Source organism: Schistocerca piceifrons, chromosome X, assembly GCF_021461385.2.
Source record: "Schistocerca piceifrons isolate TAMUIC-IGC-003096 chromosome X, iqSchPice1.1, whole genome shotgun sequence".
Taxonomy (NCBI): domain Eukaryota; kingdom Metazoa; phylum Arthropoda; class Insecta; order Orthoptera; family Acrididae; genus Schistocerca; species Schistocerca piceifrons.
Genome location: NC_060149.1, coordinates 726920681 through 726935905, shown reverse-complemented (window position 1 = coordinate 726935905; position 15225 = coordinate 726920681). Strand labels below are relative to the sequence as shown.

At 44.5% G+C, this 15225-nt stretch overlaps 1 protein-coding gene across 2 annotated transcripts in view; it reads right to left on the bottom strand.

Annotated features, from left to right (window-relative positions):
• The window catches only part of LOC124723200 (transcription factor 12), a 748137-nt gene that overhangs the window by 495861 nt on the left and 237051 nt on the right, over positions 1-15225 (bottom strand). The gene's annotated exons all lie outside the window — the stretch shown is intronic.

Below are 15225 nucleotides of genomic sequence, written 5' to 3'. Positions count from 1 at the left end.
ACCTGCCAAAATAACATTGGCAAGATTATCTCTATGTAAATCGTGGCTGTTTTATGTTTACAGCTGCATTGCTACTAACGTCTAGTTGGAAGTGACAACCATATTGCATCTATAGTAAATTTTATCTGTCGTGTCTTGGTAATCATATAACTTTTCGTAGTTAAGAAATGTAAAAATACGATTTTAACAATTCACTTTTGACAGTTCTTCACTGCGATGCTATACACTGAAGCGCCAAAGAAACTGGTATACGCTTGTGTATTCAAATACAGAGATATAAAAACAGACAGAAAACGGCGCTGCGGTCCGCAATGCCTATATAAGACAACAAGTGTCTGGCGTAGTTGTAACATCGGTTACTGCTGCTACAATAACAGGTTATCAAAATTTAAGTGAGTTTGAACGTCGTGTTACAGTCGACGCACGAGCCATGGGACACAGCATCTCCAAGGTAGCAATGAACTGGGGATTTTCCCGTACGACCATTTCACGAGTATACCGTGAAAATCAGGAATCCGGTAAAACATCAAATCTCTGACATCCTGATCCTGATCCTGATCCTGAAGAACGGGACCACCGGCGACTGAAAAGAATCGTTGAACGTGGACCACCGACGACTGAAAAGAATCGTTGAACGTGACAGAAGTGCAACCATTCCGCAAAGTGCTGCAGATTTCAACGCTGGGCCATCAACAAGTGTCAACGTGCGAATCGCCGGCCGGAGTGACCGAGCGGTTCTAGGCGCTACAGTCTGGAACCGCGCGACCGCTACGATCGCAGGTTCGAATCCTGCATCGGGCATGGATGTGTGTGATGTCCTTAGGTTAGTTAGGTTGAAGTAGTTCTAAGTTCTAGGGGACTGATGACCTAAGAAGTTAAGTCCCATAGCGCTCAGAGCCATTTGAATTTTTGAACGTGCGAATCATTCAACGAAACATCATGGATATGGGCTTTCGGAGCCGAAGGCCCACTCGTGTACCTTTGATGACTGCACGACACAAAGCGTTACGCTTCGCATGGGCCCGTCAACACCGACACTGGACTGTTGATGACTGCAAACATGTTGCCTGGTCGGAAGAGTCTCGTTTCAAATTATATCGAGCGGATGGACGTGTAAAGGTATGGAGACAACCTCATGAACCCATGGAGCCTGCACGTCAGCAGAGGACTCTTCAAGCTGGTGGAGGCGCTGTAATGGTGTGGGATGTGTGCAGATGGAGTGATATGGGGCCCCTGATACGCCTAGATACGAATCTGACAGGTGACACGTACGTAAGCATCCAGTCCTATAACCTTCATCCATTCCTGTCCATCGTGCATTCCGAGGGCCTTGGGCAATTCCTGCAGGACAATGCGACACCCCACACGTCCAGAATTGCTACAGAATGGCTCCAGGAACACTCTTCCGAGTTTAAACACTTCCGCTGGCCACCAAACTCCCCAGACGTGAACACTATTGAGTATATCTGGGATGCCTTGCAACGTGGTGTTCAGAAGAGATCTTCACCCCCTAGTACCCTTACGGGTTTGCGGTCAGCCCTGTAGGATTCATGTGTCAATTCCCTCCAGCACTACTTCAGACATCAGTCGAATCCATGCCACATTATGCTGCGGCACTTCTGCGTGCTCGCGGGGGCCCTACACGATATTAGGCAGATGGTCATCCGAGGTAGTGGAGAACAGCAGTTCATCGTTGAACACTATGTGACACCATCGATTAGCAGTCCATGCATCACGTTCACGGCCTCACTCCAAACAGCTGTTTGTAATGTGGTGTTACCGGCAGCCTACGCATGGAACAGTAATTCGCTAGTCCGGCTGCAGCTCGTCTCCAACCAGTTGTGCGGAATAACACACTACGTTTCAGGGAGTCCATTATATGTTCACAGATAACAGGTGCAAATTTGAAGGGTTACAATACCGCGATCGTCCGGGTGGTCGACCGGAATCTTAACACGCACGTCTGTCCGCACGTTGCCATGCAGTCCAACATCGGGCCACTGTCACATTACGACGCCTCAGAAATCTGGATATTGCACGATTCGACCAGTCGGGCAAATGCAGACCCACAACGAGGTCTCTTTCAGACTGCCAGCTGGTGATAACGTTGTCTCCTACGAGTACACGGCGTCTCCGTATCCTTCACAGTGGTCACGCAACATCCGATGCTATTCACGTCCATTATACAGGGTGATTTTTTCCACCAAGTTCAAACTCTATGGATTGATCGATGAGAGGATATGGAACAAGAAAGGTCTAATGAGCTTATGTCCGGAAATGCGTGGTTTCCATGCTAGAGACCATTTACTCAATCGTACTTTGTTACAGATACTGCGGTCTAATGCGCACTGTACCATGCAGACACAGTTACAGTATGTGTTGAAAATGGTTTCCACGTGCTTCAACGCATGCGTGTACACGCCGTAGCATGTTCTGTCTTACACATTCACATCGGCCAGGCTGCATCCGAACAGTGTCAAAGGCAGCACGAATATGCTGCTCCAGTGTCTCCACATCTGGAATGGGCTCTGCATACACTATATGTTTGAGAAGGCCCCATAACCAGAAATCACACGGGTTGAGATCCAGTGAATGAGCAGGCCATGCAACTGGACCCCATCGTCTGATTCATCGACCAGGGAAGACACGATTTAGATGCGTCCGAACGTTAACGGTGAGGAGGGCTGGAACATCATCATTTAGGAGCCACATAACCCTTTGAACCACCTGCCGGCCGAAGTGGCCGTGCGGTTAAAGGCGCTGCAGTCTGGAACAGCAAGACCGCTACGGTCGCAGGTTCGAATCCTGCCTCGGGCATGGATGTTTGTGATGTCCTTAGGTTAGTTAGGTTTAACTAGTTCTAAGTTCTAGGGGACTGATGACCTCAGCAGTTGAGTCCCATAGTGCTCAGAGCCATTTGAACCATTTTGAACATTTGAACCACCAATGGCACTTCTTCCAGCAGGGGAGGCAAAGTCACCCGTAAGAAACGCCGGTAGTTCAGGTCTGTTAAGCGACGTGGAAGGAAGATTGATCCCAAAATACGGGCCGGCCGGAGTGGTCGTGCGGTTCTAGGGGCTGCAGTCTGGAGCCGAGCGACCGCTACGGTCGCAGGTTCGAATCCTGCATCGGGCATGGATGTGTGTGATGTCCTTAGGTTAGTTAGGTATAATTAAAAGTTCTAGGCGACTGATGACCTCAGAAGTTAAGTCGCATAGTGCTCAGAGCCATTTTGAGCCAAAATACGGTCGCAAATTATCCCGGTCCACACATTCTGGCTGTGCTGATGTTTCGCTGTCACCATGCCGTGGGGTTTCTGCATACTATCCCACTGATTGTCATAAAAGTTGAAGATACAACTCTGCAAATAGGTGGCCTTATATGTGAATAGGATAAATGACACAAATCCCAGAATCGAGGTTGCCTGCTGAAGAAACCAGTGACAAAACTGCTCCCGATGTGGAAAGCCTGTCGCTAGAGAGACCTGAACACGCTGTAAGTGATAAGGGTAGTAATAATTGTCATGGAGAATGTTCCACACGATCGTCTGGCTCACCCTGCAGTGGCGATCCAATTGCCTGGTACTGACACGGCGGTCGCATTACACGGTGTTGATCACATTTTCCTCCAAGTCTGGTGTCCGGACATTTCGGGTAAGTCCTTCATGATTTCCTGCTTCCTGAAACGACCCTTTCTCAGACAAACAGCGAAACACTGTTGCAGACATTGAATCCTGTGGTTTTTGTCGGTGGGGATAGGTCTCCAGATACAACCTTGCTGCCCGCTGCCATCTGCCTATCCGTAAGTACACACCATGTAGGAAAGCTCTCGATTTGAATACAGAACCACTGTTTACAACGCTGTATCACATCCACTACAAGGTGAGTAAGCAAGAGAAGTGATCCGGACACAACATTACCAATTACTGGGCAGGAGAGGGCGCTAGGGCATGACCTATGAGGAACCATGCATACTCTAACTGTGGCTGCATTGAACAGCGCGTATTAGACCGCAGTCTCTGTAACAAATGAATAAATGGTCTCTAGCAAGGAGACCATGAATTTCCGAATGTAAGTTCATTAGACCTTTTTTGTTCCGAATCCTGTCATCGATCAATCCCTAGTTTGTACAAAAAATCACCCTGTTTACCCTACCAGGTCTGGTAACAACACTCAACACAGACAGCTCTAATGCACTCTGATGGTCATTCTGTCTGTTGAAAAGAATTGCAGCTCTAATAATTTGCATACCTATCGGTGGTGTGTAGGTGGACATTGACATCTGACCATGCCCTCCAGGTGCTTCACTTCATTTGCCAGGCATTTGCAGAATAATTTTGAGATTTTTAGTTCAGTGATCAAATGTTTATTTTTCTATGTGAATATGTATGACAATGTGCAGTTTTTTAATAGTTGTGTGAAGCTGGGACCATTATTATTTCCTTGTTTTGTTATTTTGTACTCTTTGATGGTTTAGAGCTCCGGGTGCGGGTGCAATCTTATTATTATTTTTCTACATCTACATGATTACTCTGCAATTCACATTTAAGTGCTTGGCAGAGGGTTCATCGAACCACAATCATACTATCTCTCTACCATTCCACTCCCGAACAGCGCGCGGGAAAAACGAACGCCTAAACTTTCCTGCTCGAGCTCTGATTTCTCTTATTTTATTTTGATGATCATTCCTACCTATGTAGGATGGGCTCAACAAAATATTTTCGCATTCGGAAGAGAGAGTTGGTGACTGAAATTTCGTAAATAGATCTCGCCGCGACGAAAAACGTCTTTGCTTTAATGACTTCCATCCCAACTGGCGTATCACATCTGCCACACTCTCTCCCCTATTACGTGATAATACAAAACGAGCTGCCCTTTTTTGCACCCTTTCGATGTCCTCCGTCAATCCCACCTGGTAAAGATCCCACACCGCGCATCAATATTCTAACAGAGGACGAACGACTGTAGTGTAAGCTGTCTCTTTAGTGGACTTGTTGCATCTTCTAAGTGTCCTGCCAATGAAACGCAACCTTTGGCTCGCCTTCCCCACAATATTATCTATGTGGTCTTTCCAACTGAAGTTGTTCGTAATTTTAACACCCAGGTACTTAGTTGAATTGACAGCCTTGAGAATTGTACTATTTATTCAGTAATCGAATTCCAACGGATTTCTTTTGGAACTCATGTGGATCACCTCACACTTTTCGTTATTTAGCGTCAACTGCCACACCATACAGCAATCTTTTCTAAATCGCTTTGCAACTGATACTGGTCTTCGGATGACCGTACTAGACGGTAAATTACAGCATCATCTGCGAACAACCTAAGAGAACTGCTCTGATTGTCACCCAGGTCATTTATACAGATCAGGAACAGCAGAGGTCCCAGGACGCTTCCCTGGGGAACACCTGATATCACTTCAATTTTACTCGATGATTTGCCGTCTATTACTACGGACTGCGACCTTCCTGACAGGAAACCACCACACTGTCAACTTTTCCTGGCGGGACTGAACTTTAATTACAAAAAAGTGATTTCTAATTGTAGGAGATTCAGTATTGGGAATTGCAACTGCACGTACGAGCTGCACGAGAGACTCGGGGCTGCTGCTCACCTTGCCCTGCTTCTGTTGCGGCGCTTGGCGATTCTGGTGAACTATACGATGCCGGCTTCCCAGACGGAAGCCCAGTGATCGACCACAGATACTTCGCGGCGGACAAGGACGGCACAATGGTTACGTGTTCGGTGCTGACTGTGAGCTTATTGGCTTGCTAGCGTTGACGCGGGGACAAGAGAGTTTTAGTGTTGTCACGAGGGCTTACGACCGTCTGGTGAGCCTCTAAACGACCAGGAAGGGGAGTTATACTGCCTCTCCCACCCATCAGGGCGACTCGCTGAGAGGCTCGTTGCAGACGGCGGCGCTGCGACCGGTGGACTACGTTCTCAATCACACACGAGATCACCCCACAACTCGGCGGCGCCTCTGCAGCTTTCAGGTTTCCGTTGGCGGCGTTCCTGACCCTGTCCTCAGCTGATGCACGCGGCGGCTGCACCACGACGGCGTAGCAAAATACCGGGTGATCAAAAAGGACAGTATAAATTTGAAAACTGAATAAATCACGGAATAATGTATATACAGAGGTACAAATTGGCACACATTCTTGGAATGACATGGGGTTTTATTAGAATAAAAAAAAAAATACAGAAGTTCAAAAAATGTCCGGCAGATGGCGCTTCATCTGATCAGAATAGTAATAATTACCATAACAAAGTAAGACAAAGCAAAGGTGATGTTCTTTACAGGAAATGCTCAAAATGTCCACCATCATTCCTCAACAATAGCTGTTGTCGAGGAATAATGTTGTGAACAGCTCTGTAAAGCATGTCCGGAGGCATTGGTGTCGGATGTTATCTTTCAGCATTCCTAGAGATGTCGGTCGATCACGATACACTTGCGACTTCAGGTAACCCCAAAGCCAATAATCGGACGGACTGAGGTCTGGGGACCTGGGAGGCCAAGCATGACGAAAGTGGCGGCTGAGCACCAGATCATCACCAAACGACGCGCGCAAGAGATCTTTCACGCGCCATCTGTCGGACATTTTGTGAACTTTGTTTTTTTTTTTTTGGTTCTAATAAAACCCCATGTCATTCCAAGCATGTGTGTCACTTTTTACCTCTCTGTCTACATTATTCCGTGGTTTATTAAGTTTTCAAATTTATACTGACTTTTTGATCACCCTGTATATTATGATAAGTTGAGATTTATTTATCTGATTAGTAGCAATACATCAATATAATGTAGGAAGCTGCCCAAAAATGTTCAAAAAATTAATTGCTCAAACATAATCTTGGAATATTCAACTAAGAAATGTCCGTGAAGAAACTACGGAAGAAATATTAGGTTGGTGCATAAGTTCATAGCGTTTATGTTTTGCATGTTGGTATTCTGGTTGCTATGGGTTTCTCTATAGATCGCCATTTTTTATTTGCGTAGTTCACTGTCGCTATTTGAGTTTACATATTGTCATTTGGAGATTATGATTGGAGCTATGGACACTAGAAAATGGAGTGCCAAGTGGAGAAATTGAAACATTTACGACATATTCTTCAGTTTGAGCATAATAGACACGAGACAGCAACAGATGCTGCCACAAACATATGCGACGTGTGTGCGGATAATGATAATGGACAGAGCACGGGAAGAAAATGAGTCGCGCGGGATTAGCCGAGCGGTACCGGCACGGTAGCTCAGCGTGTTCGATCAGAGGGCTAGCTGCCCTCTGTAATAAAAAAACTGAGTTAATGGATCAACAATGAACTGAAACGGGTGTCTTTCGACGTCCTCCCAGAGCAGATACAACGACCGAAAACGAACAAAAATGATATTAAAAAAAAAAGCTGTCTAAGGCGCTGCAGTCATGGACTGTGCGGCTGACCCCGGCGGAGGTTCGAGTCCTCCCTCGGGCATGGTTGGGTGTGTTTGTCCTTAGGATTTCACACACATTTGAACATTTTTGAAGATTTTCTCGTTTTAAGGAGGGAAGAAAATGATTTTCTCGTTTTAAGGAGGATCGTTTTAACATTAATGACTCTCCACGTTCAGGAGATTTGATGAAGATCGATTAAAAGCATTAATCCAGAATAAGCCACGTCAGTGTGCTCGAGAACTGGCAAATGTGATGAACTGTGATCATACCACCATCATGCGACATTCGCATGCAGTGAGGAAGGTTCAAAAAACGGGAGTATGGATACTGCATGCTCTAAGCCAAAATCACAAAAATAAGCGGTTAACCGTATGCGCATCTCTGCTTGCTTATCATCAATTGTCTCGGGAACAACACCGGCGTTTTCTAAACTCTATCGTTACTGGAGTCTTTATGCTAACATAAGGAAAAGAAAGGAATGTTTGAGTCCAAACAAAGCAACAACTCCCCGTACAAAGACCTGTGCGCTTCCACAAAAGATAATGTTCTCCATCTGGTGGAACAGTGAAGGCGTATGTGCTTTGAATTGCCTCCCCGAGGTGTCAGCATCACTGCTGACATTTATTGTCAACAACTGAGACGTCTTGCAGACGTATTACGAGAACAAAGTCCAGGGAGACTGCGTGAAGTGACGTTACTCCACGGTCGCGGAATCGAAAAGTTACCCCAGCGTTGGCGCACTGGTTTCAGTAGTGAAGGAGAATATATTATTCATACAGACGTATCTGTCAAGTGCGTCTGCCGTCTTTTTTAAACTTATGGAAAAACACTACGAGCTTATGCACCAACCCAGTACTAACTAGTTGTCATGAAAACTCAAAAGAAGAAATACCTGTTGATTTAGCAGTAGTGCACAAACAAATAAAATGATTCAAGTATTAAAATTCAAATCTCTGTGACCTAAATAAAACAGAAACAGACTAGAACTGTTTGCTTGGTTAGGGAAGAAATTCTTGAGTTAAAAAACACTTGTGAGACAGCATACAAAAATCAGAGTACAGCAAGTGAGAATATATCTGGCAGTTTGAGTCAAGTAACATGTGAAGGAACTGAACAAGTAGAAACAGTAAAAAGCTTGTGGGATAGAGCGAATGAAGAAAAATCACGATTAGAAACTTACATATATAAGACTAAGGAAGTGCAGTTTGCACTATATGAGAGAGTGAACCTAGTCGACAGTAATGAAGCTACTTCAATGTTATGTCACAAACCAAGCATTGAGTAACTAAAAAGCTAAGTATAGGAACAAGGGCTGAATGGAACTACTGAGGTTAAAGGCCTTATGACGTAAGTAGACGAATTAAAATCACAAATCACATAATTTGCTCCATACGATCCACATGGTGACTTACATCCAGTTCTGTTTTCAAATTCGTTTCGAGGTGTACTTCCTAAAAGATGGTCAGACGAAAAGAATATCAGATTTATTATGGGCTATCTAACAAGGGAATGATCCAATCCAACATGTTGAAATATGCAATAAAAATTTTTTTTGAGGAGGAATGCACGGAAATAAGGACATAGTCAAAATTTTAATTGCTAAAAGTTCGTAACTCGCCAAGCGGCTGGAAAAATGTATATCCGTACCGGTGGTGTAGTGGACTTCAAATGGCGCATCAGTAAACAGATAACACGACTCAGCGCGGTTGTAATTTGTAAAGCGAATTTCAGTTTTCTTTCATATTTTCTCTAAAATAATTGTCAGTAGTTACTGTTCACTCAAATCTGTAACTCATTTAACATCCATCATAATCACCAGTTGCTTCTGCGAAACGTAAGTTTAACAGTGGAGATAAAATTGAATTCATGTTCGTTGTGTTTAACGCTTCATATTAAGCAGTGTGCAAACCCTGTTTTACTTTGTAAGATCTCATTGTGAACTGTATAAATAGAAGAAAGACTTACATAAAATAATACGTATATACTCGCCCAAATGAAACTCGAAAACTGTGAAAGAAAAACTATCAGAAAGGTTTACTGTACAGGGTGGCCACGAAGTCCCGTTACCCATCATTACCAGCCAATATAAACCCATAAAATTGAGTGAATAACATGAACACTTCTTTAGAGGAGTTTTCTCGAGATATGAACCATGCAGAGTTACTTATAAGACGCAGGCCCTCTGAATTGCAATTGAGATTAACAGTGCTGATTGCACGTCTTCTTCGACCTGGCTGAACAGGTTCAAGAAATTATACATTATGGGAAATCGCAAAACAATGAAGTTTACTTCACGTAAAAGTGTGGAGGAGATGTCATTAATCTGTAGCTAACATTCCCACATCTGATGGGTCTCATGCCAAATAGTCAGGTTTCGTGAAAGAACTGCGAGCAAACCGCACTTCAACATTTCGAGACGAAAAAAGACAGAGTGTTTTGTACAACCGCTTAATGCTATGAATCTTTCATACACAACAATGACAGTGGTGTATGAGCGGATTACTGTTTCTGCAGCTTCATATCTGTCTTCAGGGTCGTCAAGGCATATTAGGACACAAATAAAAAAGGACTGTTTACTGGTAAGAATCTTATAATCAATCTATCAAAATCTAGAACGAATAATTTTTAACATTTCATTCGAAACGGTTTATAACCAGTTGCAGAAATTAATTAATTGCTTTTCTTGGACTGTTGACCTGGACATAACAAAAGACTATTGATATAAATCAGATTTCACCCGGAACAACCAATGAGACTCTCTATAAATAATTTTTACCACTGTGAAAAGTATTTTTAAGGAAATTGTTGGAAGAAGTAATTTCTGATGGCTTCGTGTCATTTGAGCTAGCACAATAAGCTGAGCAACGCCCAGGGTCGTCTCTTACACCACCGCAATGCTTTCTAAATAAAAAAAATAATTACTTTAACAAGCCTGAAAGCATCAATTTTTCTTTCGACAGGTTTGCCTGCTGCGAATCGTGACATTTTTTATACTGTTTAGGTGCTTCAAACTCGCTTGTGTCACTACCGGTATTAGCACTCCGCGGCGCTACGCTCTCTTTTCACAGTCGGTCGCGCGCTAGACAGGAAGGCTGTATAAACCGCTGTCATAAGCAGTTCTTCATGCTACAAAACGAGTAACTTCAACAATTTTTTAAAAATATTTTCAGTGGTCCTAGCAGCTAAAATACTGAGTGCATTTCTTTCGTTATATTCTGCCTGTGTAAAAGAATTCAGGGTGAGTTTCGACTGTCCGACAATCTTCCCATTTACCGTAACGTATTTCACATGTGAGTTTCTATAGCAATAGTACAACCCGTAAAATACGTATACAATTTCACGATACGTCAAACCACATTCATCAAAGCTAGCCATTTGCACCTCTACAATTTCCGTAAGTGGGTCGTAATGTTCCCTTGCTGTCAATGGGGCATATTGATTTCTGATGCAATGTTTAGTGTTTGAACAAAACTATGCACTATATTTATCGCTCCTCTGCAGACCGCTCGAGCCGAACTGTGCATAATATTTAGTGTTCTTCTCCAGACCATCATACAGGGTGCTCTAAAATTCTCCTTACAAACTTCTACGACTAATAGAGGGGGCTGAGAAGACAATATTTTGAATTGGAATCCATGTCCAATCGCATTGCCTCTACGGTCACCGGATTTGACTCCACTGGACTTTTTCCTCTGGCGTCGAATGAAGAGTTTGTTTTATGAGACACCTGTAGAGACAGAATATCTGGTGGCACGAGTTGTTGTCGATGCAGGAGAAATTCCAGAGACACCAAACGTGATAGAGCGTGTGTAGCACAACATCATTCGTAGGTAAAACCAGTGCATCAAATTTGGTGGTCGCCACACCGAAGTTTACTTATAGTGGATCAGAATGCTAACCCTCTTTTGAAAAGGACAAAGATTGTTGAAGTTCACCTGTAAACGACAGCGTTTGTGAAAACTGATTTAGTTTCCTTTTCGTTTCTTTGGTTATTAATGACTGAAATTGCACAAAAAGTGATGTACTAGGTCACACCTAATAAATTACTTGTACAAGCGGTGATGTTACTAACATGTTGTCAAAAGGGTGTAGCGTGGAAACGGTACGTTTCCGGACATGGCTTCCAGTTCAAATTATCCAAGTTACTCATGCTGCTGCGATCTTTAAAAAATCACATAAAATACGTTTTTTATGGGCCATAAATGCGAAAGCTCTGCTTAAATGCAGTTTACTGGTTAAAAGTGCAGATAGGGGGTAATTTACTGAACTGGTAGGTGTTCGTGTGGAAAGGCAGACTGCTATCTCCCGTAGTCTGTCCGCTGGACGTGTAGTATATGGAAGCGAAATGAGATAAGCCATTTCTCGTGACTTTGAAAAACTACGATTAATCGAGGCAGCGATTAGATAGGTGAAGTTAAGTGGTACCCGAAGTTATTTCCATAGCAATATGATCAACTTACGGAAGCAGAGACGGGCAAGGTTCACAGATAACACCACGAGTAGACATGCAGATATGACGCAAACAGAAATATAAATGAAAGCATTCCCTCTCCCTACGCGTAAACGCACATACCGCGTATGTACAATGTATATGTTTGCACTTAGTGTCAATAGCGAGGGCCGACATAGCTCAACTACCTATGCAACACTGCTTTTCTAGTGTATGAAGAAGTTAGATAAAAACACGTAATCATTCACAATCACAGCGTTCCAGTTTGAAATATGACATGAAATAAATTACGCATCTGAATTAAAACACAGGTAGACTACTGGGGTTAGAGGAAAAGGGCCAACATATAAGTTATACAATCAACAAGTACACGAAAAGTCTGAATTAGAAGCAGTTTTACAAATAGTGCCTAGTACTACTAAGAGGTTCAAAGAAAGTTCAGTTCTATGACGAGGTCAGTTTTATTTCGATTACTGTTTAGAAAATATGAAAACTGGCAAACTTCCATTCCAAATTAGCGAACTTACGTCCTTAATTGCTTTAGAGAAGTATGTAATGCTGTTCACCATGCAAAGTATCAACTCTAAAATACTCCCGTCAAAGGAATTAATTTCCGTAGGCATCCTTTCGACGATAAACAGAACGTTCTTACAGCTTCCACGTTACTACGAGGTACTATCCGAAAGTTCCTGTAATGTGTGTGTAGCAAGGGCAACCACATATAGGAGTCTGACGCGTGCGCTACAGCACGTGACACTACACGTCTTACGTGGTATAGCGACCATCACCGGCAGGAAATAAGTTTCTATTTTAGACCAGTTTAACACTTTGTAGCTGCGCGTTTAAATACACTCAGGCTCTCGATAGCACATGACAACGTTAAGTACTTTAGTGGGTATCTTTCCACTGAGATAGTAATTTCCCGCCTGCCCCGAACATAGCCGAGCGGTTGCGGTGTATATAGGGCAAGGCAACTATTAGGACGTCACAAGTTCCTTGCGGGGTATTCCTCTTAGGCCCCGATGTGTAGCTGGTAAAGTCTACTTACTACAATGAAACATCTTCAGGTGGTACCGGACACATCCTTTGAGAGTTAGCGACACAAGCGGCTTTGTGCTAGGTGGTCGCATTTAGTTTTTATTCGCATTACTCCATTTTGTGTGTTGCGCGTCTTGCAAAACTAACGATGTCGGGTTTCTGGGAACAATGTGTGTGCATTTTGTTTCAGAGTCGAAAAAACTGCTGCGTTAAGACATGACATGGTGAGACAAGCATTTGGGGAAGATGCTTTAGGTCACAGTCCAACGTTAATACCACGTCAGCCGAGTCAGTGTCATCTGCTAGCACCAAAAGGTAGCGCGTCAGGCAGATAGAGATGCTGCCTCAAAGCAGCCAAATTACGGCAGTCTGTGAGTAAGTGGGTCATCGCCAGGCAGGTACTGCATTGGCAGTGAGGGGGATCCTCACATCTGAGAAATGTGGCCATGGGTCAGCCAAGTGTGGCCAATGTGGCGTCTGCAGAGGACGGAGAATTCCCTGCATGAAGCATGCAGGAATGACTGGCATGTGGTCGTTGTCTCCTTAATTATCCTCAGTTTGTTTGGGGAGATCATGGCAAACAAATCTCAGTTCCAGACTTCCAGCATCGATGGCGTATAAGTGACAATAGGTCCGGTTCTGGCATCCCCTTTTCCAGAATTGGCCCATTGGTGCCAGCTTGGCCGACTGGTCAGCTCATTCATTTCCTGAAATCTCAACATGATCGGGGTTCCAAACGAAAACGAGTAGCCTGCGTAGCTAGATGGAGATCAGAGACAAGATCCTGGATAGCCATAACCAGTGGGTGAGGAGAGTAGCACTGGTCTATAGCCTGAAGTCTATTATGTAGTCACTGCAGGTTAGGATACTCTTGCCAGTGCAAGAACGAACATGGCTAAGGGCTAGTTTAATGGCCATAAATTCTGCAGCGACGACACTGCAGCCATGTGGCAGAGAATGGAGTTCACTGCACCGTGCATGTGTGTATGCAGAGCCTGTTCGTCCATTGACTGTTGAACCATCAGCGAATACCTCTTCCGAACCTCGACACATCTCAAGTACAGCCAAGAATAGGTGGCGAAAAATCGTTGGGTCAACGGAATCTTTTGGACCAAAGGAGACTTCAAGGCAAATCTGAGGTCGGGGCACAAGCCATGGGGGCAGATGCGATGTCTCCCTGACTGGAGGCGACAGTGGAGGAAGTTGCAGCTCCGAACAGAGGCACCGAAGGCGTGCAGGAGTTGTGGACCCAGTTCTGGGTCGCTGCTGTGGGAGGTGGAGCTCTCTTCCAGTGAAAAGGACACGATAGCTGGGATGCTCAGGGAAGCTATGAACATGTATAGCATAATTCAGCAGCTGTTGTTGGCGCCTGACAGGTAATGGAGGGATTCCAGCCTCGACTACTAGGCTCTACACAGGCAAGTTCGGAAGGCCCCTGTCGCAAGTCAGACCCCCACAATTATGAATGTGGTCCAGTATCTGCAATGTTGAGGGAGATGCTGAACCACATGCAAGACTCCCATAATCAAGACGGGAGAGAATCAGGGCTGTGTAGAACCGCAAAAGGGTAGAGCGATCTGCACCGCAGCTAGTGTTAATGAGACAGCGAAGTATACTGAGATGTCACCAGCACTTTCAGCTAAACTGGCGAAGGTGGGGAGGCCACATACGCTGGAAGTTGACTAGTCCCAGAAAGCGGTGCGTCTCAACTACAAGAAGTAACTGATCGTCTAGGTAAAGCTCTAGGTGTGAGTGGGCAGTACGACAGCGATAGAATTGCATGACACGATTCTTGGTGGCTGAAAACCGAAAGCCATGGGTGACAGCCCATGACTGTGCGACACTCAGCAACAACCATACTAAAGGAGCAATAATAAGAGCAAAAATCTTCGGCATACGAGGAAGGTGATACCAAAGACCCCACTACTGACGGCCACCAGAAAGTGAAGGACACACAGTACAGAGACCTGCAGGACCATGTTCTCTTGGATACAGAGGGTACCGGGTGAAGCGCCCACTTGAACCCAGAATGTACAGTTCGACAGGAAGTTCTTGCCAAAACTCAGGAGAGGACACCAGAGACCCCACACATGTAATGTAATAAAGATGTGGTGACACCGTGTGATGTCATAAGCCTTCTGTAGGTCAAAAAACACAGCCATCAGGTGATTATGATGTCCAAAGGCCATCTGGAAGGAACCAAACTACTCGATGTGAACCAAACTATCAGCTGTGGACCAGCCTTTGCAAAAACCACCCTAAGGTGCAGCCAAAAGACCCCGAGAGTCATGGAGCCAACACAGCCACT